Consider the following 26284-nt stretch of genomic DNA (forward strand, 5'->3'; position numbering starts at 1 on the left):
CCATACTGCACTGGGACTCGGTCAGGTGACGACCGGGCACCAGTGCAGGTTGGGAGACCAGCTGACCGAAGGGAGGACATCGCGAGAGCCCAGATCTTCGGTCCCTGGACTCAGGTAAGTGGGGGTTTTTTTCCTAGTTTTTTTTCCTTTTTTTTTTTTTTTTTTTTTTAAGCAGAGATCAGCTTGCGGTCTGTTTAGAGCACACAGCTGATCACTGGGGCTGGCTCCGGGCTCTGCCTGTTAGAGCAGAGCAGGAGTCCGGTAACCGGGGGAGACCCTGGATAACGCCACCTCCAGGTGGCGTTATTATCTCAGGGCTTTCCCCAGTATTTTTTCACAATTTATTTTTATTAACTTTGGCCAGATCACATTTTCCATTACAATTATGGGAAATGCGATCTGCTTACTAAAAATAAGTGATACTGGGGGTTGGAGTAGAATTTTACTCCAATTGCCCTTTAGTAACTTTAGGTGATACTAAAATAATGTGAAAAGGGTGTGAAAACATCCTAATCGCATCATCAGTTCAGCCCCACACCCCGAACCAGCCTCTAGCGGCAGCTCTCGCGGCTGCTCCCGCAACTCATGTCTAAAAGGTCGGTAAGTATGCCCCAGTTGCTCATGAACAATGGGCCTGATTTAGCTTTGGGAATAGAGTAAGATATAGCAGGTAACTGTGATCCTAGACAAACCATGTTGCAATGCAAGGGGTGCAAATAAATACTTTTTTGGGCATGTAGGGTAAACTTTATTTTTACGAATAATCAGGCCCAGTGTTGTGCACAGTACCCACTGGGATATTCAGTTCATCAGCAATATCACTAACTCAAATGCGCCTGTCTCCCCCGAAATTAGACCTTCACTGCGGCACAAATTGTCACCTGTGGTGGACGTGCTTGGCCAGCCGGATCGTTGCTCATCTGTCTGTCCTGCCGTTATCAAAGGCTGTGCACCAGACCCAAACCTGTTTCCGTGACATGACGTTATCACCGTACAACTAGGCGAGTTGGCGATAAATTTCATGTGGGAGACCACATGACAGCATAACAGACGGAGCCGGAGGTTGCTGTGCAAGCAGGTAAGTGATGAACTGGGGGGAGGTGAGCGGGTGGGGGGAGGGGGGGGGGCAGGAGAGCAGAGGGGGGGACACAAACTTACCGCATGTGTAGTTAGTGCTGCGCATGCAATGGGTTTTACAGATATAACAGCGCATGCACAGCACTGCCTCCAGATGCGATAAGGTAGAGTAGACAGGGATAACTATCTATTTCCCGAAAAGCTGTCATCGCAAAAATGACAGCTTTTCGGAATAGATAGCTATGGGGAGGAGGAATAATGAATTCCTCCTGTAATTAGGTAGAGCTCCATGCCAGTTCTACCTAATTACCTCCAGAGAAAGTTTAGTTATGATGAATAGGCCCCACAGACTTGTTTGTGGGGACCCCATAAAAAAAACTCAGAGGCACGGCAGAAAAATAACACTAATGATATGGAACATTTTTTTTTCTTTTTAAGTGATCTAAGATTGTAGCCTCAGCTGATGGCAGGAGTCCTAAAAAAGCATATAAAATGTATTTCACACTGTCATAGCCCACAAAGCTTCTGGGGTTCTAGGCGGCCCCCAGCCATTCACTTTACCATTTCCTATACACAACAGTGTGTGTGTAAAGAACAGTTTTCACACTTGTTTTGGCCTGTCAGACTAGCGTGGCGGGAGGGTGCGGGACTGGCAGCAGGAGAGATGAGTTCCACCACATCTCCAAGACCACTTTAAGCCCTGGCTCTGTGTCAGACCATCAGCTGCCATCTCCGTCTATCTACTGTATAGCTTATATATCTATACTCATTGGTGTTGCTGTTGTCAGTGTGACACGTCTGGCGCCCCCCTCACCAGCAACTCTCTGTCTCACTTCCCCAAGGCATGCCTATATTCTGCAGGTGTATCTGCATGCGAAATGCTACATGACAGTGTCAGCGGCTGTGACCGGGGGGTGGAGCACCAAATTATAACTTGCCTCCTCCGGGCGTCTGGGATGAACCTACTCCACTGCCTAGAACGGCACCCTGCAGCTAGGATTGTTGCTGCAGCACCCGCGGAGCATCCTGTGTATGCTCCAGCGGGCACCCAGCACAGTATATGCAATCGATCGGGCGTCCTGTTATGGCTCTGTCTCCTGATATACTCTGTGCTGCTGAGAGACGCTTCCACTATGTAACACTCAATCTGTGGGTTTGTGTTAATTTCATTCTCCTCCTCCTTAAATAATTTTCCTGCCCCCGCCCTGACTCAGTTAGTGTTAGCTGGTAATACAGCAGTACTCACAAAAGCGGTTGCAGGAAGATGCAAACGCCAATCTCAGCCGCCCCTTTGTGCTCGAAGGAGTGTACGAGCAGTGAGACCACCACTCACAGGCTGCGTGGTCTGTGGATTTGCACTGGAGATTTTTAACACTCCAACATCGAAGCTACATCAGCCGCACCGGTGAGCAATGTAGAATCTGATGACAGTCGGAGCCTAGAGATACATCTAGTCCACACTATTCTTTGTATACGTGCACGTGTTTTATTGTCAAATCTAATTTTGGGGTGGGATAGAGTCGGACGTGGGCATAGACCATACAGGAGAATGTCGAGTTACACCATGGTGGCACCTAGCAGGCATGCCCCTCCCCCCCTATCTCTCAGCACCCATTCCCAGGAGGAGCCCACTGAGACCACTCAGCAGCAGCACTATAGTCACAATGCCTAAAAACAAATCAGAGTGTAGCACTGCTACTGGCTGCTCCTCTGTGCATCACTCCACCACATCAGCACCAGTGAGACAGGGGGATGAGCTGCCAGCAAAACACGTGACCTCTTCCAGCAGAATAACCATTTTAGCATCAGTTGCCAGTGCGGGCATCACTTTGTAGCATATTCATGTGAACGTGTGGCATTGACCAGTGGCGAGCCAAACCCCTATCACAGCAGGTAAACAGCAGCCCATCAGGCACCCTCCACCCCTCCTATCCAGCATCTCACTTACTGTTTGGTGGGTACCCGGTAAGAGGGAAGGGGGCTGCAATGCTTGCTTCCAGTGCAGGGTGAGTCGGGGCTGAGGTGGAGGGGCAGCTGACATCCTCCTTGACAACTGACTTACAGTACAATATAGGACAAGGACATGGATAATATACATTGCTACATTAGTGACCATAACACCTAGATATGCAACAGAGCGTAAGCAACCAAGTGTTAGGTACCCTGGTGGGGGGTAAGAAGTAGGTGAAAGTAAAGTAAGGAGAAGCACAAGAGGCTAGAGGGCCCTGCTCGTAAGAGCTTACATTCTAAAAGGGAGGGGCAGACAAACAGGTGTGACACAGATGGGGTAGACGGAGGAAGGAGCAAGTAGCAGCAAGTTAGGATGGGAGCTGGAAGAATGAATGGGCACAAATTTCCACAGAAACCCTCCAAAATCTTGTGGAAAGCCGTCCAAGAAGAGTGGAAGCTGTTATAGCTGCAAAATGGGGACCAACTCTATATTACAGTATATGTATTTGAATACACTGTCAGTACAGTCCCTGTTGGTGTAATGGTCGGGTGTCTGAATACTATTGTCCATATAGTGTATCTGTATGACAGGTTATTGGGCCTGCTTTGGAGTTTCACACAAATCCTGTCATGATTGGAATCTTTTTAGGCAGATACTGTGAGTTAATATGTAAGTGTGGCAGCCGCCGGGATATTGAGACCGCCACCGGTGGCTTTGCAAATCTAAAAGCAGCATCTGCATACAAAGATGGTCGTAGATAAGACAATTATGGCCACCAGAACTAAGATGACGGCACCAGTGAAACTGCATACAAAGATGCAGTCAGTGGATCCGACACGCCTTTAAAACAGTTGCGACATGTCCACGTTTTGCAAGCCTCCCTTCTGTACCTGCCCACAAAGGGACCGACAATCATTCTGTATGAAATTTCTCTCTGCAGGTGACATACTGTAGCATAGGCATTGGATGCTTGTGCCTTGCATCTATATCCTCTCCACATAGCCTAATCCTAACCTCTCCCCTTAGTCCCTAACCCTCCTGTCCCGCAGCCTAACCCTAATGTCGACATTCTAACAAGGTCAACATTTCACATGTTGATATTCTGACAGCGTCGACCTGATGACTATTATTACAAACTCCCTTTCCAAGTGCCTTTTTGAACAATCCGCTGTATCATTTCTGGGACATATTATCTCTGGGAAGTCCCTGGAGATGGATCCAGACAAGCTGAGTACTATCCAGAATTTGCCTCAACCTAACTCCATGAAGGCTACCCAACGGTTTTTGGGATTTTCTAATTATTACAAGAGGTTCATCCCTAATTTCTCTTCACTGGTTACGCCTATTACAGCACTCACAAGGAAAGGAGCTAATCCTGGCCATTGGACTCCGGCAGCAGTCCAAGCATTCCAAAACCTGAAAACAGCCTTTTGTAATCTCCCGATTTTTCACCAACCTCAGCTTGACAAACCTTTCACTCTGGAGGTGGATGCGTCATCAGTGGGAGTGGGAGCAGTGTTGTCTCAAATGGCTGAAGACGGAAAATACCATTCATGTGGGTTCTTTTCATGAAAATTTTCCCGGCGGAGAGGAATTATACTTTTGGTAACCAGGAGTTACTGGCAATGCGCTTGGCACTTGAAGAATGGCGATATCTTCTGGAAGGAGCTAGATTCCCTATCACCATCATCACAGACCATAAAAATCTGGTATACATACAAACTGCTCATCGTTTAAACGCCAGACAGGCTCGTTGGTCTCACTTTTTCACCAGATTCAAATTTAAACTCCAGTTTCACCATGGTGTTCTAAACAAAAAAGCTGATGCCTTGTCTCGGTCCTTCATGACCACTCAGGAGGAGGAGGATCAATCCCAAACTTTTCCAATCCTGGACCCTCTCGTTTTTGCACCCACTCAGCTGCTGACTCCTCCACCTGGCAAGATTTTCGGCGCTCCGCAACTGTGTAAGAGCTTACTAACTTGGACTCATGCCTCACTCTTTGCTGGACACTCTGGTATCTTCAAAACATACAAGTTTCTTCAACGAACATACTGGTGGCCCACTATGAAGGAAGACATCCAAGAGTTTGTTTTGGCTTGTGTGAAATGTGCCCAACACAAAGTGTCTCGCAAAAAAGCGGTTGGTCCATTACGCCCCTTACCAGTATCTGTTGCTCCATGGATCCATCTTTCTATGGAATTTATCTCAGAATTACCACGGTCCAAGGGACATAATACTGTGTGGGTTGTCTTGGAACACTTCTCTAAATGGCTCACTTTATTCCGCTGGTAGGACTTCCATCTGCCCCTCAGCTGGACAAAATTTTTATTCAAGATATCTTCAGGCTACACGGTCTTCGAAGAGAGATAGTATCTGATCGGGGCATCCAGTTTGTGGCCAAATTTTTGGAAAGCCCTATGCAACACTTTTGGAATCAAACTAAAATCCTCCTCTGCTTATCACCTGCAAACAAATGGTCAAACTGAAAGAGTTAACCTATTCTCAGGATGACTGGGTGGACCTCTTACATGGGGCGGAATTTTCACATAATTTCAAGTACCATTCCTCTTGCAAATCTACTCCATTCTTCACTGTCTTCATTAGGCATCCTCGAATCCCGGATTTTCAGGATTTACCTTCAGTAGAGGTTCCAGCGGTATCCAGTCTGGTAGAGTCTTTTTCAGCTCTGTGGAAGAAAATTCACTGCTCTTTAAAACAGTCTTCAAGAAATTATAAAAAATTTGCGGACAGAAAATGCCTTGTGGTTCCACTGCTGAGAGTTGGAGATAAAGTTTGGTTGTCCTCTAGGAATATTAGGTTGAGGATGCCAAGCATGAAATTTGCACCACACTGCAAGGTACTTACCGCATCCTCAAAATAGTTAATCCAGTGGTGTACAAATTGGAACTTCCTCCACAAATGAAGATATCCAATACCTTCCATGTGTCTCTTTTACGTCCTTTGGTTCTTAACCATTTTCAAGTTTCTTCTCCCAAGTTACCTCAAGTACAGACTCAACAGGGTACCCAGTTTGAAGTTGAAAGGATCCTGGATTCCTGACATCGGTTCAATGGTCTTCATTATCTCATTGAATGGAAGGGGTACGGCCCTGAAGAAAGAGCATGGATTAAGGCTTCTGACGTCCATGCCCCTCAACTTGTTCGAACCTTCCATAGGAGGCTTCCTGATAAACCTGGTGGGTATTCGGAGTCCACCCTGAAAAGGGGGGTACTGTCAGGGTTCAGCCTAGGATCGGCCATCTCTTACCTCTGCGCCGCCTTCCCCTAACTTCTTGTGCGGTCAGACGTCTGGTGCGGCGGCGGGTGATGCGCTGAGTATTCTGCCTTAGGCGCTTGCGGACTTCCATGGCCGACCTTGTGTCTTGGGGATCGGGGTTCCCGTCATGGGTGCCGCCATGACAGCCCTTCTCATGTGACAGTATCTCCAACCAATGGTAGCATGGTCTCAGTCAGCTGACGCTGTGCTCCTATCAACTGCTACACCAGGGTATATAACCGGCTCCAGAACTCCGGGAAGTTGCCTGAACAACGTTTGTCATTCCTACTGTATGCTAGTTGAGTCCTCTTTCCAGGTTCCCGAGATTACCTCCATTTCTTCTCTAGTGTGTTTGACCATCTCTGCCAGAGTACTACCCTGTGCTATCTTCAGAGCAACAGTGCATCATTTCCATCTCAGCCTGTGTGCCACTCAATATTACCATCTCTGCCAGCGAGCCATCTCCGTGCTATCTTCTGTGCTACCATAGCGCAACAGTGCGTCATAACACCGCAGCCTGTGTACAAATCCAGTGCTACCTTTAGCACAACAATGCGTCATAACATCTCCGCCTGTGTACAACTTAGCGTCTCCTTCCGGAGCAACCGGGCATCTTACCACCTCAGCCTGTGTACAGCTTAGCATCTCCTTCCGGAACTACAGTGCGTCGTACCACCTCTGCCCGTGTTCAATACCAAGGAGTTCTTCTTCAGCACAATAATGCACACCTCTACCTGTGGGTACCTCAAGTACCAATTCCTAGTGCAGCTGTGCCTCCTGGGAGGCATATTCTTCAGGCCACCATCTGTGAGTTTGTCTATTCCCACGGGGTTTGGATACCAGATCAAAGGACCGCGACCTGCCTGCTGGGTGCAGCTAAAACCCATATTCCGATTGGTAGGGGTCACTGGTGAACACCTCCCAGTAGGTTAGACTCCGCACCATTGATAGGGTCACGTTAACATCCAAACCTGTGGATGAGGAAATCATACATACCCTTCGCCTCAGATTTCTTCCCCAACCTGGTACCTCTTCTTTCAACCCCTCAGTGGCAAGCATGACATTTGCAACTCTTCAGCTATGGAATCAGCAAAGCTTTAACGACTTTTACGCATCATGCGCCTTAGCAGTCGTTGATCCCGCTCTGTGATTTTACGTGGTCTTCTGCTTCGTGGCTGTTGTTCCTAAATGATTCCACTTACTAATAATATCTCTTACAGTCTAATATCACTTACAGTTGAATGTGGAATATCCAGCAGGGATGAAATTTTACAAACAGTCTTATTGCAAAGGTGGCATCCTATCACGGTACCACGTTTGAAGTTACTGAGCTCTTCAGAACAACCCATTTTGTATCAAAAATGTTTGCAAATGGACACACCAAAATGACTGATTCATCCGCTGTCCCATCTGACAATTGGTAAATGCATGAAAACTTAACCAATCATCGGCCCGACATTATAACTGGATAGGCATTTACATGTGCCCGCCCAGGTGTGATGTCAGTCGCCTGTGGCCTCTGTAGCAAGTGTACGGGCGGACGGTTTGTATATATCTGTGTGCAACCGAGTTTCTGTACGAAACACATTGGAACTTGGCGTGGAAAAAACAGCGTCCGCTGCATCGTAGCATTTTGTATATAGATATATATAAATTAATTATCTCAGACTCCTGGTGCGTCCTAGTTACATTGTCGACCGGAACCTGGCAGGCCGAGAGGGGTTGTTCGGCGTGACTGCAGCCATAATGTATGATAACAATATAAAATAAATACAAAAACAAATATATAGTTCCACAATAAGGAGGGCACTCCCATTCACAAAAATAGTAAAAAAAATATATATATTTATTAGGGGTGTGCACCGTCCACTTTTCGTGTTTTGTGTTTTTGTTTTTCTATCTGGATCTTTCTTCATGTTTTGGATCTGGATTGGTTTTGCCAAAACCACCCTTCCGTGTTTTGGATTCTGGGTTTTGTGTTTTGGATCTGTATTTTTTTTTTAAAAAAAAGCATAAAAACAGCTAAAATCACAGAATTTGTGGGTTTTTCTGCTCCTATGCAATTATTAACCTCAATAACCTTAATTTCCACTTTCCAGTCTATTCTGAACACCTCACACCTCAAAATAGTGTTTTTATGTCCAAAAGGCTGCACCGAGGTAGCTGGATGACTATGCTAAGCGATACGAGTGGCCGGCACAAACACGTGGCCCATCTAGGAGTGACACTGCAGTGGCAGCCAGGATGGCAGTTTGAAAAACTAGGCCCCAAACAGTACATAATGCAAAGAAAAAAAAGAGGTGCAAGATGGAATTGTCCTTGGGCCCTGGGCCCTCCCACCCACCCTTATGTTGTATAAACAGGACATGCACACTTTAACAAACCAATCATTTCAGCGCCAGGGTCTGCCACACGACTGTGGCTGAAATGATTGGTTCATTTGGGCCCCCACAAAACAAGCTGGCAATTAATCTGTCCCTGCACAAACTGGCTCTACGGAGGCAAGATGTCGTCCTCATCCTCCTCATCCACAGATTCTTCACCCTCTTCAGTGTTGTGTACATCCTCATCATCACAGAGTATTAATTCGTCCCCACTGGAATCCACCACCACAGGTCCCTCTGTACGTTCTGGAGGCTGGTCTCCCTGGAAGAGTTGATAATTCATTTATGAACATCATCTTCTCCACATTTTGTGGAAGCAACCTCCTACGCCTTTCGCTGACAAGGTTCCCGGCTGCACTAAACACTCTTTCGGAGTACACACTGGAGGGGGGGCAACTCAGGTAAAATAGAGCCAGTTTATACAGGGGCCTCCAAATTGCCTCTTTTTCCTGCCAGTACAGGTATGGACTGTCTGACATCCCTACTTGGATGCTGTCACCAATGTAATCCTCCACCATTCTGTCAGTGGTGACAGTATCATATGCAGTGATAGTAGACATGTCAGAAATTGTTGGCACGTCCTTCAGTCCGGGCCAGATGTTCAAACCGGCCCTTGACTTATGACACAAGCGCACGCTTGGCGCTGCTGCTGTGTTGATGCATGTACTGCGCATACATTTCGCACACAAACACAGAAAAAAAAATTGTTAAACAGACTTATGGGACACAGGCGCACGCTTGGCGCTACTCCTTTTTTGATGCATGTACAGTGCACACAATTCACGAAGACAGAAAAAAAAGAAGAATTTTTTATTTTTTGTGGAGCGCACTTTGGGGGTTACACCACCCTTTAACAGACAGACACACGCTTGGCGCTGCTGCTTTGAGGATGCAGGTGCGGCTACTGCGCATACATTTCACACACAAACCCAGAAAAAAAGATTATTTTATTTTGTTGGAGCGCACTTTGGGGGTTACACCACCCTTTAACAGACAGATGCACGCTTGTCGCTGCTGCTTTGAGGACAGTATCATATGCAGTGACAGTAGAAATTGTTGGCACGTCCTTCAGTCCGGACCAGATGTCCAAACCGGCCCTTGACTTATGACACAGGCGCACGCTTGGCGCTGCTACTGTGTTGATGCACGTGCGGCTACATCGCACACAAGTCACAAACACAGAAAAAAAATTGTTTTTTATTTTTTGGAGCACTTTGGGGGTTACACCACCCTTTAACAGACTTATGGGACACAGGCGCATGGTTGGCGCTGCTCCTTTGTTGATGCACAGCCCACACAATTTACAAAGACAGAAAAAAAAAGAAGAATTTTTTTATTGTTTGTGGAGTGCACTTTGAGGGTTACACCACCCTTTAACAGACAGACGCACGCTTGTCGCTGCTGCTTTGAGGATGCAGGTGCGGCTACAGCCCACACATTTCACAAAGACAGAAAAAAAAGACGAATTTTTTATTTTGTTTGGAGTGCACTTTGGGGGTTACAGCACCCTTTAACGAACAAGCCAGCCGGCCCTTTACTTATGACACAGGCGCACGCAGTCGCTGAATGGCAAAAGTGGCCAGAAATTTTTCGGGCCACCCAAAGCGTCTCCTGCACGCCCCTGTCGCTTTACAGAAAATTCTGCACCACCAAGTTTATTGTGTGAGCAAAACATGGGACATGCTGGAATGTGCCCAGATGTAATGCCCGCACAATATTGGTGGCGTTGTCAGATATCACAAATCCCTAGGAGAGTCTAAGTGCGGTAAGCCACTGGGCGATGAATTCCCTCAGTTTCTCTAAGAGGTTGTCGACGGTGTGCCTCTTACTGAAACCGGTGATACACAGCGTAGCCTGCCTTGGAACGAGCTGGCGTTTCTGAGATGCTGCTACTGGTGATGCTGCTGTTGTTGCTGCGTAAGGTGATACATTTACCCAGTGGGCTGTCACAGTCATATAGTCCTTAGTCTGCCCTGTTCCACTTGTCCACATGTCCGTGGTTAAGTGGACATTAGGTACAACCGCATTTTTCAGGACACTGAGGACACTTTTTCTGACGTTTCTGTACAGTCTCGGTATCGCCTGCCTAGTGAAGTGGAATCTAGACGGGATTTGGAACGGGGGACACACTACCTCCATCAATTGTCTAAATCCCACTGCACTAATGGCGGATACCGGACGCACGTCTAACACCAACATAGCAGTCAAGGCCTCAGTTATACGTTTTGCTTCAGGATGACTAATGTCGTACTTCATCCTCCTCGCTAAGGACTGTTGGAGGGTCAATTGTTTAGTAAAAGTAGTGGTGTTCCTACTTCCTCTCTGGGATGATGAACAACTCCCAGCAGCAGCAACAGCACTAGGAGGAAGTGGTTCTTGATCTTTCCCTATTTTATTTTTATCGGAGAAAGTTTGGTCCTCCATTTATGTTATATTGATATATACGTGCGGCTAAGGCGCACACAAAGAAAATAATTTTTTATTTTTGTTGGAGACTAGTGCACTTTGTGGGTTACACCACCCTTTAAGAAATGAGCCAGCCGGCCCTTTACTTATGGTACACAGGCGTACGCTTGGCGCTGCTCCTTTGTTGATGCACGTGCAGCCACAGTGCACACAATTCACAAACACAGAAAATATTTTTTTGTTTTGTTTGGAGTGTACTTTGGGGGTTACAGCACCCTTTAACGGACAAGCCAGCCAGCCCTTTACTTATGGGACACAGGCGCACGCTTGGTGCTGCTCCTTTGTTGATGCACGTGCAGCCACAGTGCACACAATTCACAAACACAGAAAATATTTTATTTTGTTTGGAGTGTACTTTGGGGGTTACAGCACCCTTTAACGGACAAGCCAGCCGGCCCTTTACTAATGGGACAAAGGCGCACGCTTGGCGCTGCTCCTTTGTTGATGCACGTGCAGCCACAGTGCACAGAATTCACAAACACAGAAAATATTTTTTTATTTTGTTTGGAGTGTACTTTGGGGGTTACAGCACCCTTTAACGGACAAGCCAGCCGGCCCTTTACTTATGGGACACAGGCGCACGCTTGGCGCTGCTCCTTTGTTGATGCACGTGCAGCCACAGTGCACACAATTCACAAACACAGAAAATATTTTTTTATTTTGTTTGGAGTGTACTTTGGGGGTTACAGCACCCTTTAACGGACAAGCCAGCTGGCCCTTTACTTATGGGACACAGGCGCATGCTTGGCGCTGTGCCTCTGTTGATGCACGTGCAGCCACAGTGCACACAATTCACAAACACAGAAAATATTTTTTTATTTTGTTTGGAGTGTACTTTGGGGGTTACAGCACCCTTTAACGGACAAGCCAGCCGGCCCTTTACTTATGGGACACAGGCGCACGCTTGGCGCTGCTCCTTTGTTGATGCACGTGCAGCCACAGCGCACACAATTCACAAACACAGAAAAAATATTTATTTTTTTTGCACTTGGGGGGAGCACCCCTGACGGACAGAGCACCCCCTGCACAACACTACAGCACCCCTTTAGGACTGGGACACTGCACAGGACTTTGGAGTGGACACAGCCCCTATGGACAACTGACTGCACAACGCAGTCCAGCCAGCCCCTATGGACTTTGGAGGAGTGGACACAGCCCCTATGGACAACAGCAGCACAGCGCAGCACAGCGCAGCACAGCACAACACTACACAGCCCAGCCAGCCCTAACTCCCACCCTCCCTCTTCACTGTCCACAGCCGAGTGAGAAAATGGCGCCAACGCGGGTACCTTATATAGGATCCAAAACCCGCAAGACCCAGAAGGCGGGATGATGACGTTTTGCCTCGATTTCAGATCCGAGTCAGGCGGGAAAAGTCGAGCCTGACTCGGATCGGCCTCGGATCGGGGGGGCTCGGGGAGGTTCGGATTTCAGAAATCCGAACCGGCTCACCCCTAATATTTATTAATTTGTATGGAAAAAGAACCATAAGATTTTACCACAATATTAATCCATAACACAAAAAAAAAAGAGAGAGAATAAATATAAAATAAATAAATATAAAAATACTTATTTCCTCCGAAGTACGAACCCCGGACGAAATAAGTATTTTCATGTGATCTGATTGTACATCATTCAAATGCTGTTTTGCACATGGATCACCCTGATGGCTGAAGGCATGTTATATTGAGCCAGGAGCTTACTGCTATACCTTTCAACTGGGTGGTGATGAAGAATTCTCTCTCTTTTTTTTTTGTATTATGTATTAATATTATGGTGAAATTTAATGGTTCTTTTTCCATACAAATGAATAAATATTTTTTTTTCTATTTCTGTGAATGGGAGTGCCCCATTTTTTGGCTGAATGGATATTATGCTGGCCTTTTGGGAGTGAGCACCTCACAAGTTTTAAAGATGTAAGAGGAGTGCAAACAACTTTTTGTGTATATATTAAAATATATATATATATATATATATATATATACATACATACATACATACATACATACATACACACACACACACACACACACACACACACATATATAATATATATACACACACTGAATCAGGGCCATAGATTGTAAGCTCCACTGGGGCAGGGACGGATGTGAATGACTGAAACATTCTCTGTAAAGCGCTGTGGAATATTTGTGCTCTATATAAATGAATACATCTATATAATAAGTGAGAAAGTGTGTCTGTCCGTCTGTCCTTTATGCACAGCCAGAGTTTTGGACCTAGCTCCACCAAATTTGGCATGGTGGTGTAGTGTGAACAGGATTAGGTTTTTGCCTAGGTATGAACTTTGCCTGAGCTACACACTGTCACACAATCCCTTAAAATGGGAACAGTTACACAGGTTCTGGGGCTGGCTCTTGAAGATTGGCAGTCCGCCAAAAACATGTGTGAAAGCGACAAAAATGTCTGAGCAAGTGTCAAACTTTGTGACTCGTGCAAGTTCAGTATTAAATTAAGAGTTATCCTTGGCATACAATGGCAGATAAAATGCCTGTCAGACCAACAGACATTTTATCTGCCAGCCTGCAGATATCACAGGTATACACTGAGATTTCTCACAGTATTTTGGCCCCGATAGCTGCACCCCTGTACCTTCCCTGTGAAGGGAAATGTCCGTCAGTCGGATGCAGCTGTTCATACTGCCTGATGCGGCTGACATTTAACTTACAGCATATCGCATCGCACAGGCATGCTGGACGATCCGGCATGCCCGAACGATCGATATTTTAGCATCAGTCGGCCGCACACACAGTACAATTATTGGGGTGATCAACCGATAAAGAGCAGATCGGCCCGATAATTGTATAGTGTATGCAGGGCATTAGTCCTTTTTAAAGTGAGCCCTCTGTGTTTGCATGCAAGGGCGTAACTAGAACTTTGGGACCACATAGCAAGATCTTAAAATGCCTCCCCCCCAAAGGTAAAAAATACATACATTTGCCCCACAGAGAGCCCATTCAGGTTATGCCACACAGTATTACCCCTTATACACATTATGCCACAAAGTAGTTGTTCCCCTTATACATTATGCCACAGTTATGCCCCTTACACATTATACCACACAGTAATGCCCTTTACAGATTATGCCACACAGTAGTAGTACCCCATTCAATACATTATTCCACACAAAGGTAGTGCCCCTTACACATTATGCCTTCCCAGCAGCTCACCTCCCCGTGTCCCTCCTGCAGCCTCTCGCCTCCCTGTGTGCCGTTGGCAGCCAGCTGGTGTGGATTTGGTGCCAGGCTGCCAGGTAATTACAGCTGGCGCACCGGCAGGCAGCAGCAGACATGGACAGACAGTGCCGACGCAATATGAATCTTGCACCTGTCGCAATCCAGTTGGAGCTCACGGACCAGCAGCCAATCAGGAGCTGCCACTGCTGATTTGCTGCTGATTGCCTCGCGACCAGTGGCACTGTCTCTCAAAGTCTGCTGGCCGGCACCAAATCAACACCGCTGATACTCGGGGCCCCTCTCGGCAGCCCTGACTGGACTGGCCCACCTTGTGTTTGTGACTGGGTGCAGGGGTAGTGGCGGGCCACAGAGGCAGCTCGGGCACCATAGCAGCCGCACCCCTTGCACCCACGGTAGATACGTCACTGTTTACATGCATGTTAGGACAATGTAAACCAATAAAGGCTGCAGGTGTACTTCAGGGTCCAGTCTCCAACCCGGACAGCGCCGGGTATCCCAGCTAGTAAAATATAAATGCAGACTTTCCAATTTGGGTTATACTTGGAGCAGGGATGACAACCATCCAAGACTAAACTTCTATGAAAATAACCAGCCGGCAATACATTTCCCCTTATAACAGCAACAGTTGAAAGTGAAATGAAATTAATTATTTTCTAATGTGTAATTTTAATTTTAGATGGTTAAAGAGGGAAAAGCACCAAAGCAAACATGATACCTGACGCTTGTCATAGTAACACATTAGTAACAACACTACAGCACAAAACACAGGAGACAGACGTAATAAAACAAAGATTTATTCTCAAAGGTTTTTTTTTTTTTTTTTTTTCCTTTTTAAAAAAAAAAAAAAAAAAAAAGTAAAGAAGGTTTGTGTGTGTGGGAGAGGATATCCAAAACTGCCCAGGGAGATAATTAAGATATCCCAAGGTGATATCCACTCAGACACAAGCCAAGTAATCCTCAAGGCTGACTCTTCCCAAAGGCCTTCTACTAACATCCACAAGGGAGCGGCTGGAGACATCACGCGGATATACCCTGAGGTCCAGGTCCTAAGGACTACGTATGGGGTTGGCAGTCCCGTGACTTCGCCCACTTATCACACCTAACTCACAATGCTTTCTCTCTCCACATTGGTACCACCACTAGGGGGCTACTCTCCTAATATCCAGACACATCACTCAAGTACACACTGCCCCCAATGGTCCCAGACACCTTCGCCTCAACGTTACTGTACATAGAAGTCAGTCAGAGAGAACAATCACTTCGTCCGGGTCACACTGCGTAGAGGCGTGGGACTGGGAAGAGGGGAAAGGGTGGGGAGAGGAATAAGGGTGGGCAAAGGGAGTGTGAGAAGGAAAAAGAATAAGGGTTGGGTAAGGGAATGGGGTGGGGTGAGGATTGGAATAAGGGTGGGGTAAGGAGCGATAAGGCATGGGAGGACAGGAGGGGAAGGGCAGGCGAGAAGGGACGGGAGAGATATCATGATTGTAGCGATATACAAATGAAAGAAAGGGGAAAAAAGAGGGGAGGGGAGAAAATAAGCGAAATTAGATATATTGTCATTTGCTTTTATAGCGATTTCTACTACTAATCTCCTGTGCAGAGAGACGGCTGCTCCATTCCTCACCTTTGTGCACTGATCAGATGGCCGGGGTGGCGTCTCCGGGGGGCTGCAGGTCACTACCAGGTCCACAGTGAGGTCATTATCGCTGTCAGCATCGGTGGAGCTGGAGAGAGAGGTGTGTGAGCTGCTGGAAGAGGGTGGAGACGATATACACATTAATACATGTTACATCACCGTGAATGATGCTGGCGACTTAGCACAATGTTTGCAGGTTAAAGAACATGAATAAAATAAATATTCTCATCGCGTTCTCATTGTCATTGTGGTCTTTTGTTTTGTTTTTTGCACTTTTTGTCGGTGTTCGAGAAAATGATATAATAGATAAGCATCACATTTGGGGACACTAAAACCATGGGGTGTACAGGTGCAGGCAGGAGCTAGGGCACTTTAAGAAACTCCTACACAAAGCCTGAACTCTTCGTCCTCGGTGGGTACTGGAGCACGATGCTTTTTTCCTTTGTGTTGCCTATGATAACGTTACCGTTCTGGTTTTATTTCACTTTATATTACTCCTGTTTTGTGCCAATGGTTTTCCTGGCCGCTCGGGAAGAACCTGCCTGTGAGTGCCTGATACAGACATACCAGTGTTCCCTCCGGAAATCCGGTCACTGTTGGCACATGTGGTGAACCCTAATGTTGTGCTACTGCTATCATCAGCGCAGTCGGCTGACCAGCACTAGATTGTGTTCTGATAACCTGTTGGCCTATTATTTAATTTCTTTCTACTTTCAGAGAAAAACAAAATAGAGAATAATTGCAGTCTGCACCAGCAAGGGGGTCTTGCACAGAGTAGTTAGTGCACTGCAAGATATACAGGGAGCCTTTTATTTAACAGCTGTGTACCTAAGACAGTGCTGGGCCCAGGAATAGGGAGTAGATTAAAGTTTGGAACATCCTCATTCTTCAGTTGTTTACCTCTCAACAGGAAAGCCCACCTACATTTCCAGGACACAGACCCCCATCTGCTGCTGCTCCTCCCACCAGGGAAGTTATAGAGTGGATGTGTGTGTTATGTCTGCTAGTTAAAAATTAATTAAAGCTAGTTAAAATAAAAATTAAAAGAATTACCCTTAGTGTGTATGTGTGTGTGTGTGAGCATGTGATAGGGAACATAGATTGTAAGCTCCACTGGGGCAGGGACTGATGTGAATGGCCAAATATTCTCTGTAAAGCGCTGCGGAATATATGTGCGCTATATAAATAACTGGTAATAATAATAATAATAATAATAGTCTAATGCTGGGTACACACTGGCAGATATATTGACTGATCAATGTGTGCAGACTACTGTAATGGCTAATTACCCTTAGCCATGGGCTGTGGGTTTTCTGTATTACTTTGGAAGGCATCATTAATAAAGATAATTTAGGAAGATATTTATTTAGGATTAGCAAACTCCATCATTGCCAGAACCTGATTGGCTGATGGGAAACGAATGATAAAATTAGAGTTATGGTAAAACTTATCTTTGTTAACTCTCATAGGGTCCACAGGGATACCTTGGGGTTTAGGTGGAGGTTAGGATCAGACACCAGACAGTTAAAGCTGTTGACTCCCAGGATGCACTGGTCCTGCCCCCTATATCCCACCCCTAAACCAGAGGCCCTTCAGTTAGTTAGCAAGCCAATGGCAGGAGGACAGGAGAGAAGGAAGACTGGTACACAGAAGAAACACACTTTCACACAAGGGAAACGGAGACTGGTGACCAGGAAAACCAACCCAGGGAAGCCAGGGGCGTCAGGGCGAGTGCCCTGTGGACCCTATGGACTTCGAAGAAAGAGTTAATAAAAGGTAAGTTTTACCATAACTCTTATTTTCAGGGTCCATAGGGATCCACAGGGATACCTTGGGGATGTCCCAAAGCAGTATTCAAGGGCGGGACGCTCCTGCGTTGACAGGAGAATTCGGTGCCCAAAGGAAGCATCCTGAGAGGCAAACAGGCCGTCATTGAAAAGCATGCTGTGCCATAGTGAGGGCTTTGTATACTGCTTGAAGTTCCAACACGTTGATCGATACGGTTGTCTCGACCATTGTCCAATGGCCCTGGAAAGAGTGTGGTCCGGTCATTGCACCCCAACCCTGGAAATTGGCATCCGTCATTAGTATCACCAAGTCCGGGACCCAGAAGGGGCGACCTCTGGTTAGGTGAGAAGTCTGTAACCACCATGAGAGGGACAAACGAACCTTTGGAGAGAGAATCATCATCTGAGACTTTAGACGATGAGGCAATCCGTTCCACCTGGAGAGGATTAAAAGCTGTAGGGGTCTTGAGTGGAATTGGGCATATTCCACCATTTTGAAGGTGGAGACCATGGATCCCAGTACCTGCATCACTGAGTGAATGGACACACGTTGAGTGTGAAGTAGTCTGCGTACACGTTGTTGCAGTATGGAGATCTTGTCCATTGTCAAGAAGATTCTTTGAACCGGAGTATCTAGAAGAGCCCCCAGATGGACCATTCTTTGGGAAGGGACCAGGGAGGATATTTTCCAATTGATCAACCAGCCGTGATCTAGCAGAAAGGCAATGGTAACCTGAAGGTGTTGTTGAAGAACCTCTGGGGAGTGTGCTAATAGCAAGAGGTCATCCAGGTATGGTAGCAGTCTGATTCTCTGACAGCGGAGATGAGCTGCCATGACCGCCATATTTCAAACAGTGTATAGTACGTATGAGCTTATTACAATATAATTGACCACTACAGAATAGTACAAAAACTCCATTACAAATCTATTTCCTGCATGCTGCCCACTAAACACTACTTTCTTTACCAATATAACAAGTATACACAGACTATTGTACACTACAGCGTAGTGTATGCTACATTACAGACTTACACATATAGCTAACTACGGTACAAATCACTACATACTTGCTACATTATTAAATCAATCCTTAACCATGCCATTTAAGCCAAATTACACATATTTTACCAAATTAATTTTATCCATTAAATATTTCTATCTAGTCAGATACTTAGCATCTTTTCCAGGTGTATTGAGGGCCTGATTCAGAGGCGCTCGCAAAAAGCGAGCGCTCGCTCTGAATCATGGCGGCCGCTTGTTTTTTTAGTTGCGGCCTCTTGGCCGCTCGCATAGCTGTGGGTTACCACCCACAGCCTATGCGAGCGGCCAGGTGATGGTCGCGATGGTCAAGACCATCGCGACCATCGGGATTGCGACGAGACCCTTGCGGTAGGGTCTCGTTGCCGCAAGCCCCAGTGGACTTCCTGCTCCAATAGAGCAGGAAGTCCACCTACGGGCCGCCCACAAACGGCAGGCGTTCCTGCAGGAACGCCTCCGTTTGCCCAGCCACCACCCCCGCCCCGCCTTCCAAACAGGGCGAGCTGTCGATCAACATCGATAGCCGCCCCTTTTGGATGCGAGCATTGGAGCAAGTGCATTTTGCACTCGCTCCGGGGCTCGCGCGTGCGCACTCCCTAACAATCAACACGCTTACGAGCGGGTCTGAATCAGGCCCCGTTTGCCCAGCCACCACCCCCGCCCCGCCTTCCAAACAGGGCGAGCTGTCGATCAACATCGATAGCCGCCCCTTTTGGATGCGAGCGCTGGAGCAAGTGCATTTTGCACTCGCTCCGGGGCTCGCGCGTGCGCACTCCCTAACAATCGACACGCTTGCGAGCGGGTCTGAATCAGGCCCCGAGTCCCATCTTTCTAGCCTTGTGAGAGAAAAACTTCTGTTCTCCGTGTCCCTCTGAGAGAGTCTGTGTCTTTTTCCAAGTGTGTATGACTCTGTTCCCAGTGTCTGTTACTTTCCCATCACCTGTGAGGTGTGGCTCCAAGGAGAAATAGCCATTTGGTCAACTGAAACCCTTGGTCAGTTGAAACTAATTACCTTGCGGTGTGACTGGCTATATGTATTCAAATGCTAAAGTGAACTGGTAGAGCCAGTTCTGGGCTCTGGGACAAGCAAGTCACACCACCATGTGACCACAGCTGTATATAAAATAAGTAATTCATATTATCTATTTTGACTGATTAATATTCTACAAATGGTTATATTAATATACACATCCATCCAACACCTGGGAACCCTGATAAACTTGTTCAGGGATTTGAGATTGAGAATAGCATGGTGAGCCCCATTCGGCTTCTGAACCAGAAACAAGGTGGAATAATAACCTGTCCCTCTCGGAGATAGAGGGACCGAGACTATCACACCCGCCTGCAGTAATAACTGAATAGCCTGTTGTATAAGCAAGGTTTTGATTAGGTCCGAGGGAGGGCCCATGTGAAAAAAATGGTGGGGTGGTCTTCTTAGGAAAGAGAGGGCGGACCCATAAGAGACCACTTCCTGTATCCAAGCGTCTGAGGTGATTTCAGTCCAGCGCTGCGCAAAGAGAAGACCCCAGAGGGAGGCCCGCCCTGTCAGGTGGATGGTTTATCCTCTAATTTTGCAGCAGGACAGCGGGTGGCCCAGGCCTGCTTGGGCCAAGGTTTGGCTGACTTAGAGGAAGCCTGCTGTCGAGGAAAGGACTGGTCCCTAGGTTTACCTTGGGGACGAAACCCTCTATAGGATGTTGTCCATTTAGCAGCTGGAGCAGAAGGCAGAAAAGCAGTCTAGAGGCCACCAAAGAAGAATGTCTTCTTTGTAAGGGAGTGATTTCAAGGTCTTTTTAGAGTCTGCATCCGCCTTCCAGGACCGTACCCACAGAGAGCGACAGACAGACACTGACATGGACGATATCCTGGAGGTTAACAGCATCCCCTATCTAGGAGGCTGCGTCCCTAATGTGAGCCACAAGGGAGAGCATGTCCTGAGAGGTGTCCTTGGGGAGAAGCTCCTCGAGGGCATCTGTCCAGCCTTAAATTGCCTTGGCCACTCAAGCAATAGCCATGGATGGGCAAGCAGAGGCTCCTGAAAGGGAATATAGACATTTCAGACCAGCTTCTACCTTTAGCTGTGGGATCCTTCAACGAGGAAGCAGATGGAATAGGCAACGTAGAACTTTTGATCAACCACGTGATATGAGAGTCCACAGCCGGGGGAGTCTCCCACTTCGTACAACGATCAGCTGGTAAGGTATAACAATGGGTCAATCTTTTCTGCGGCTGAAACCTTTACCCTGGCTGATTATTGACCCCAGGGACGCTAGTTTTCCGCACCCTGTATACCCTGGCCTGGTGGTCTTAGTGGAGCACGCAGACTTCCCCGGTTTACACACTCAGCATCCTCCGGTCTGTCTCCTGAGACCAGAGGAAAGATTGCCGGCAAGCAGTACAGTCAATGGTCATCCCGTGGGAACAGTTAGCAAGGTCCCCGGGGAGCCTGTCGAGAGTACCAGACGGAACTGGAGTCGTGACGCCCGGTGGGGTGAAGAAGTGTCAGCACAGACGTGTCATAGACAGTCTGATGCTGAACACTCAGTGTGTAGAAGAATAAATTATTAAATCAAATAAATAAAAATGCTTATGGGCTGCCTAACGCAGCCCACTGTCTAAAAAGGACACCAGAACAAACTGAAGGGCCACTGGCTTAGGGGTGGGGTATAGGGGGGAAGGACCAGTACATCCTGGGAGTCAATAGCTTTAACTATCTGGTGTCTGGTCCTAACCCCCACCTACACCCCAAGGTATCCCTGTGGATCCCTATGGAACCTGAAGAAGTAAAGGTATTATGTATACCTGTAGTAATGCACAGAGATTGTGTGATATGGTATCACTTGTACAACTCCAGCTCAAATATTTTGTAATGATTCATTAAACCAGGGATGGGGAACCTCAGGTCCGCGGAATCATTTGGTCTGGCCCTCTGAGCTTTTTTATGCTAGCCTCATCTGGCTAGCATTTCAGTTGGTTTCACTCCAGTGTGCGTCTTCATGTACTCCGTAAGGTGATGCTTCATCTTGAACTTTTTTCCGCATACAGGACATTCGAAGGGGCGTAAGTTGAGGTGCATATTGACGTGACGATCGCACATGCTCTTGTTGGAGAACGCTTTCCCGCAGTGGCACAGGAAAATTGCCACCTTCTCCCTGGCTCGCCCCTGACCCGCCTTGACCAACTGCTCCGTGACCCAAGGGCAAAACCAGCAGCTGATTTTCCTTGCATGTCCAGAGGCAGGAGAGGAGGACCCTGTGGGTAACCTGAGCCATTGCCTGATCCTTCCTCATAGGGCATGCCATCTGAAGACTCACAGAAATTCACCTGTTCCTCTGGGGCATTGAGAGTGCAAACATCACTAATACTCAACTGATCTTTCTCTTCATCTTCCTTAAGCTCTTCGTCATCCTCTTCCTCCTCACCTTCACAGGTTAACAGCAGACCCTGGCGAGGTTGTTCCGTTTTAACGTACACCCGGTGTCTCTGTGACACAATGCTAGGCCATCTGTAGCTGGAGAAGCTGGCAACAGAGACCTCACCTCCGCTGTGATCTTCACCACTGACCTCTTCTGCAGCCTCGCTAGCAACATCACTCCTCCTCCTCCTCCTGTCCCCACAAGATTCTGGTGGGGCCTTACGTGGACTGAAGTAGTTGCTACTGCTTGGGGACTGGTTCTCGCTGGCTCTGCCAGAGTGAGGTCTCTGTGGGGTGGGGCCACTGCTGCTCCCTGCTCCTTCTCCGCTAACGGAGCTGCTGCTGCTACCTCGAGACTCCTTCAGAAGCTCAGAGCACTTATCAACGACATGCCACATCTGGAGCACACTGCCCACTGTCAGGTAATTGAAAATCTCGTCAGCCAGCATAGTCAGACGACCTGTGTAGGCGGCACACAGCACGGCCTCAAATGCCCCTGGATCTACAGCACTGGGCAAGGTAAGCAGCTCATTCCGTTGAGCAGCACCTGGTCATGGAAGTATGGGGAGGAGGCAGCCAGCACTGCACAATGGGCACGGAAGACCCGGCCTTGAGCGTGGATGGACAGGTCACAGAGCTTCCCTTCCAAGCGCTGCTGGTTGAGACTCTCCAGGAGAGAACTGGCCACATCTGGAAAGTCCACATGGATGAGAGGGCCAGTGGTGTCCATAACGTAGAAAATGTGGGGAAGCACCTGAAGGACAAAGAGAGATGTAAAGTTAGTGACACGTACACACAAATAAAGATATTAAATTCAAAGTGACTCCATTTTGCTTTGCTCCCAACTCTGACTCAGCCCAGTAGTGTGCAGAAGGAGAAAACTCAACACCATTGTTTTGTCTCTACACAATGACCCCCCCCCGTAAGCGCTCATGAGCAGGGTCCTCCTCCCTCGTGTACATTCCCCTCCCAGCCAATGCCATAATATCCTCCACCCTACATCCCTTTTTGCAATTAGTGGCCCTGAACCTGTCTGCTGTGGCCATAAACTGGGGTAGAGGATCAGCCCTGTGCTAGCTGCCTGGTTATGGTGATCGAAGTGCAATTTTGATTATCATAAACAGTATTTATATTACTTTGTCATGTTATGTTTATACTGTACATTTATGCACTTTTTGTCCAATTATGTTTGCACTGTACTCTTCTATGCACCCTATCCAGCACCGAGCAGGCCCCTTGTGGCACCCCATAAATAAACTAAATAATAATTCTTACTCTCCCCAGAAGTGGTCATCCAACAAATAGGATATTGCAAAGTGTACCCCAGGGTAAGGTGAAAGGACCTGAAGGTCTCTCCTGCTCTGGGTAATGTCAGTATACATGAGCCCGCCATCAGCCAAACACTGAACAAGGTAAGTGTCCATAGGAAGATACCAGGGGTGCAGCCACTACTCTTCAAGAACATTGCTGCCTGTTTACAGTTTCCTAACGCGCACCTGGATGAGGCAGAAGAAGAATGTTCTGTGTATGGATGAGTCTAGAATATAACTTTTTCACTTAAATAATAAAATGTTGTTCGGTGAAAACTAAACGCTTTATTCCAACATAAGAGCCTCATCCCAACCATGAGTCACGGTGGTGGCAGTATCATGGTTTGGGGCTGATTTGCTGTCATGGGACCTGGATGTTGTCATCATTGATGGGACTATGGATTCTGGCTTGTACCAACCAAAGACAGTCAGGGTATCTGTCTGTGAACTGAAGCTCAAAAGAAGATGGGGCTTGCAGCAAGACAGCAACCCCTAACCACACGAGTCAGTCCACTACCGCAACAGAAGAAATGTCGTGTTTGGAATGACTGAGTCCAGACCTTAAATCCACATTGTGGCAGAACCTGCAGCAGAAACGTTGAAGCAGAAACGTTGTGGCAGAACCTGCAGTAGAGCGTTCATGCAAGAAAGCCACCAACATCCATGAGCTGAAGCAGTTCTGTAAGGAGGAATGGTCCATGATTTCCCTAAGCTGATGTCCGGGACTGATTAATTAAACGTTTGATTGATGTCATTGCTGCTCTATGGTATCACACCAGGTCTCAGGGGCTGGCATATTTGTTCCAACAAAGAAATAAAATGTTGGATCATTTTTTATCAATAAATTAATAAAATAAATGTATTTCCCTTTGTGTATTATTTGGTTCTCTTCACATATATTTATGACCGTTACATATCTGAACACATTTAAGGACACATTTATGCAGAAATTTTGAAAATTCTACAGTTCTAGCACTAGTGTATATAACTGAATACAGAGAAGAATTTATTTATTTTTTTAAATGCTTGGAACATTTCCTACTAGGCGCCTGATTCAATTAGGTGCGAAATCGTATGATTTTATCACCCGCCGTCGATAAAAATCGGCCGATATCGCTGCAAATGATCAGACCTGCGATAATGGGATAGTGTAAAACAGGCAAAAAGTTTTCACCATCTTAGACCAAGTGAAAAAAAAAAAAAATGCAAATTACCTATTATTAGCTAAAAACTTGGGGATTTCTTTCAGAACCCTTTGGGCACCCCCCTAATAATAAATTGCCCCAGAAGTTTTCCGGAATTTGGCGAAAAAAAATGTGCGGTAAAATAAAAAAATAATAATAAAAAAAAAATATGGGTTTAACATACTGGGTCTGGTATTTCGGGGGGCTATATGGATGCGTCAAGTGTTTTAAACATTGCACATGGTTGCAGCAGGCTGTTTTAACAGTTTGTAAAAGTGCGCTTTTACAACACGAAAATATTCTTGCACCATTTTTACGTACCCCCCAATTCACATGGAACAGTAATTTCTTGGGCAAAAAATAGTTTTCTATTAACTTTTTAAAATTTTTTCATATACACAAATTATCGCCAACTGATGCAATTTAAGTACCCTAAATAGTTTTATTACGGCTAATAATAAACTTCTAAATACATTTCCGATTTGTCAGCCATTTTTTGGGAGTACAGACGCAATTTCCTGCATGTCCTGACTTTTTTTGCGTATTTTCGCCTGTTTTTTTACCGCACCTACCAGTTTTCGCCTGTTTTTTGGCGAAAAACGGGCAAATTTATCGCAGGCGATAAAATCGGCCGATTTAGCACCTAATGGAATCCAGCCCTAGCCCGGGAGAGTTTAAAAACCTTCCCCTGGATAACGATTGTCACATCTCTGATGTAATACAAGTAAAACGCAAAGAAACGCATCAGATCATTAATCTATGAGACCAAGTTTAGCTGAATCATCTGGACAGATACATCCACAGTACAGATGTATGTAGGAGTTATTGTACTGACTTTTGAGTGCAAGTAATTCTGTAAAATTTCATTTTCAATGTGTTTTTTTTCCCACATATTAAACCATAGATAAATTGCACTTCGTTTATGTACCTGTTTAACATGCATTTGGAATGCAATAACAAGTGCGCACAATTTGCGCCTAATATGAAGGAAGTTGTACTGAAATGTAACAAATAGCGTTTAAAAGGAAAAAAAAAAAAAGACACAGCACTGCAGAAACGCACAAAAATGTATGTAAATTGTAAGTATGTACCCTGTCATTTTGTGCAATGATTTTTATTTTTGTGTCCTTCTTGCCATTTTGGGCGCAGAATTTGGCTGCTTATGTAGCCTCGGGAAGGCAAATTAAAACGTGATAAAAAAAAAAATTGCACAAAATGAATTTAAAAAAAAATGCAGAATTTAGAATATAAGAGATGCAGGAGCGGGACACAAGGAATGACAGCTGGTTTCTTTTATACATCAAAGAGAAGGGGACTCACCAGCTCGATAATCTTATACGTACCTTGCACCCTGTGTTATTGGAATAAATACATAGGATCAGATATTGGTGAAGATAAGGAGGAGGGACATTGGGAGCACATTACGCAGCGAAAGGAGTACCCATGCAATTGCAAACAGAAAGCACAACACAACAAATACGCAAAGGGGTGCAGCAATAAATATATATATATATATATATATACACACACAGTATATAT

At 46.3% G+C, this 26284-nt stretch overlaps 1 pseudogene; it reads right to left on the minus strand.

Moving 5' to 3' along the window:
* Nucleotides 1-21786: 21786 nt before the first annotated feature.
* LOC148506498 (zinc finger and BTB domain-containing protein 22-like) lies at nt 21787-22981 on the minus strand (annotated as a pseudogene).
* Between the last annotated feature and the right edge of the window lie 3303 nt (nt 22982-26284).

The sequence above is a fragment of the Taudactylus pleione genome, unplaced genomic scaffold (genome assembly GCF_031769625.1).
Source record: "Taudactylus pleione unplaced genomic scaffold, aTauple2 ptg000400l, whole genome shotgun sequence".
Classification (NCBI taxonomy): domain Eukaryota; kingdom Metazoa; phylum Chordata; class Amphibia; order Anura; family Myobatrachidae; genus Taudactylus; species Taudactylus pleione.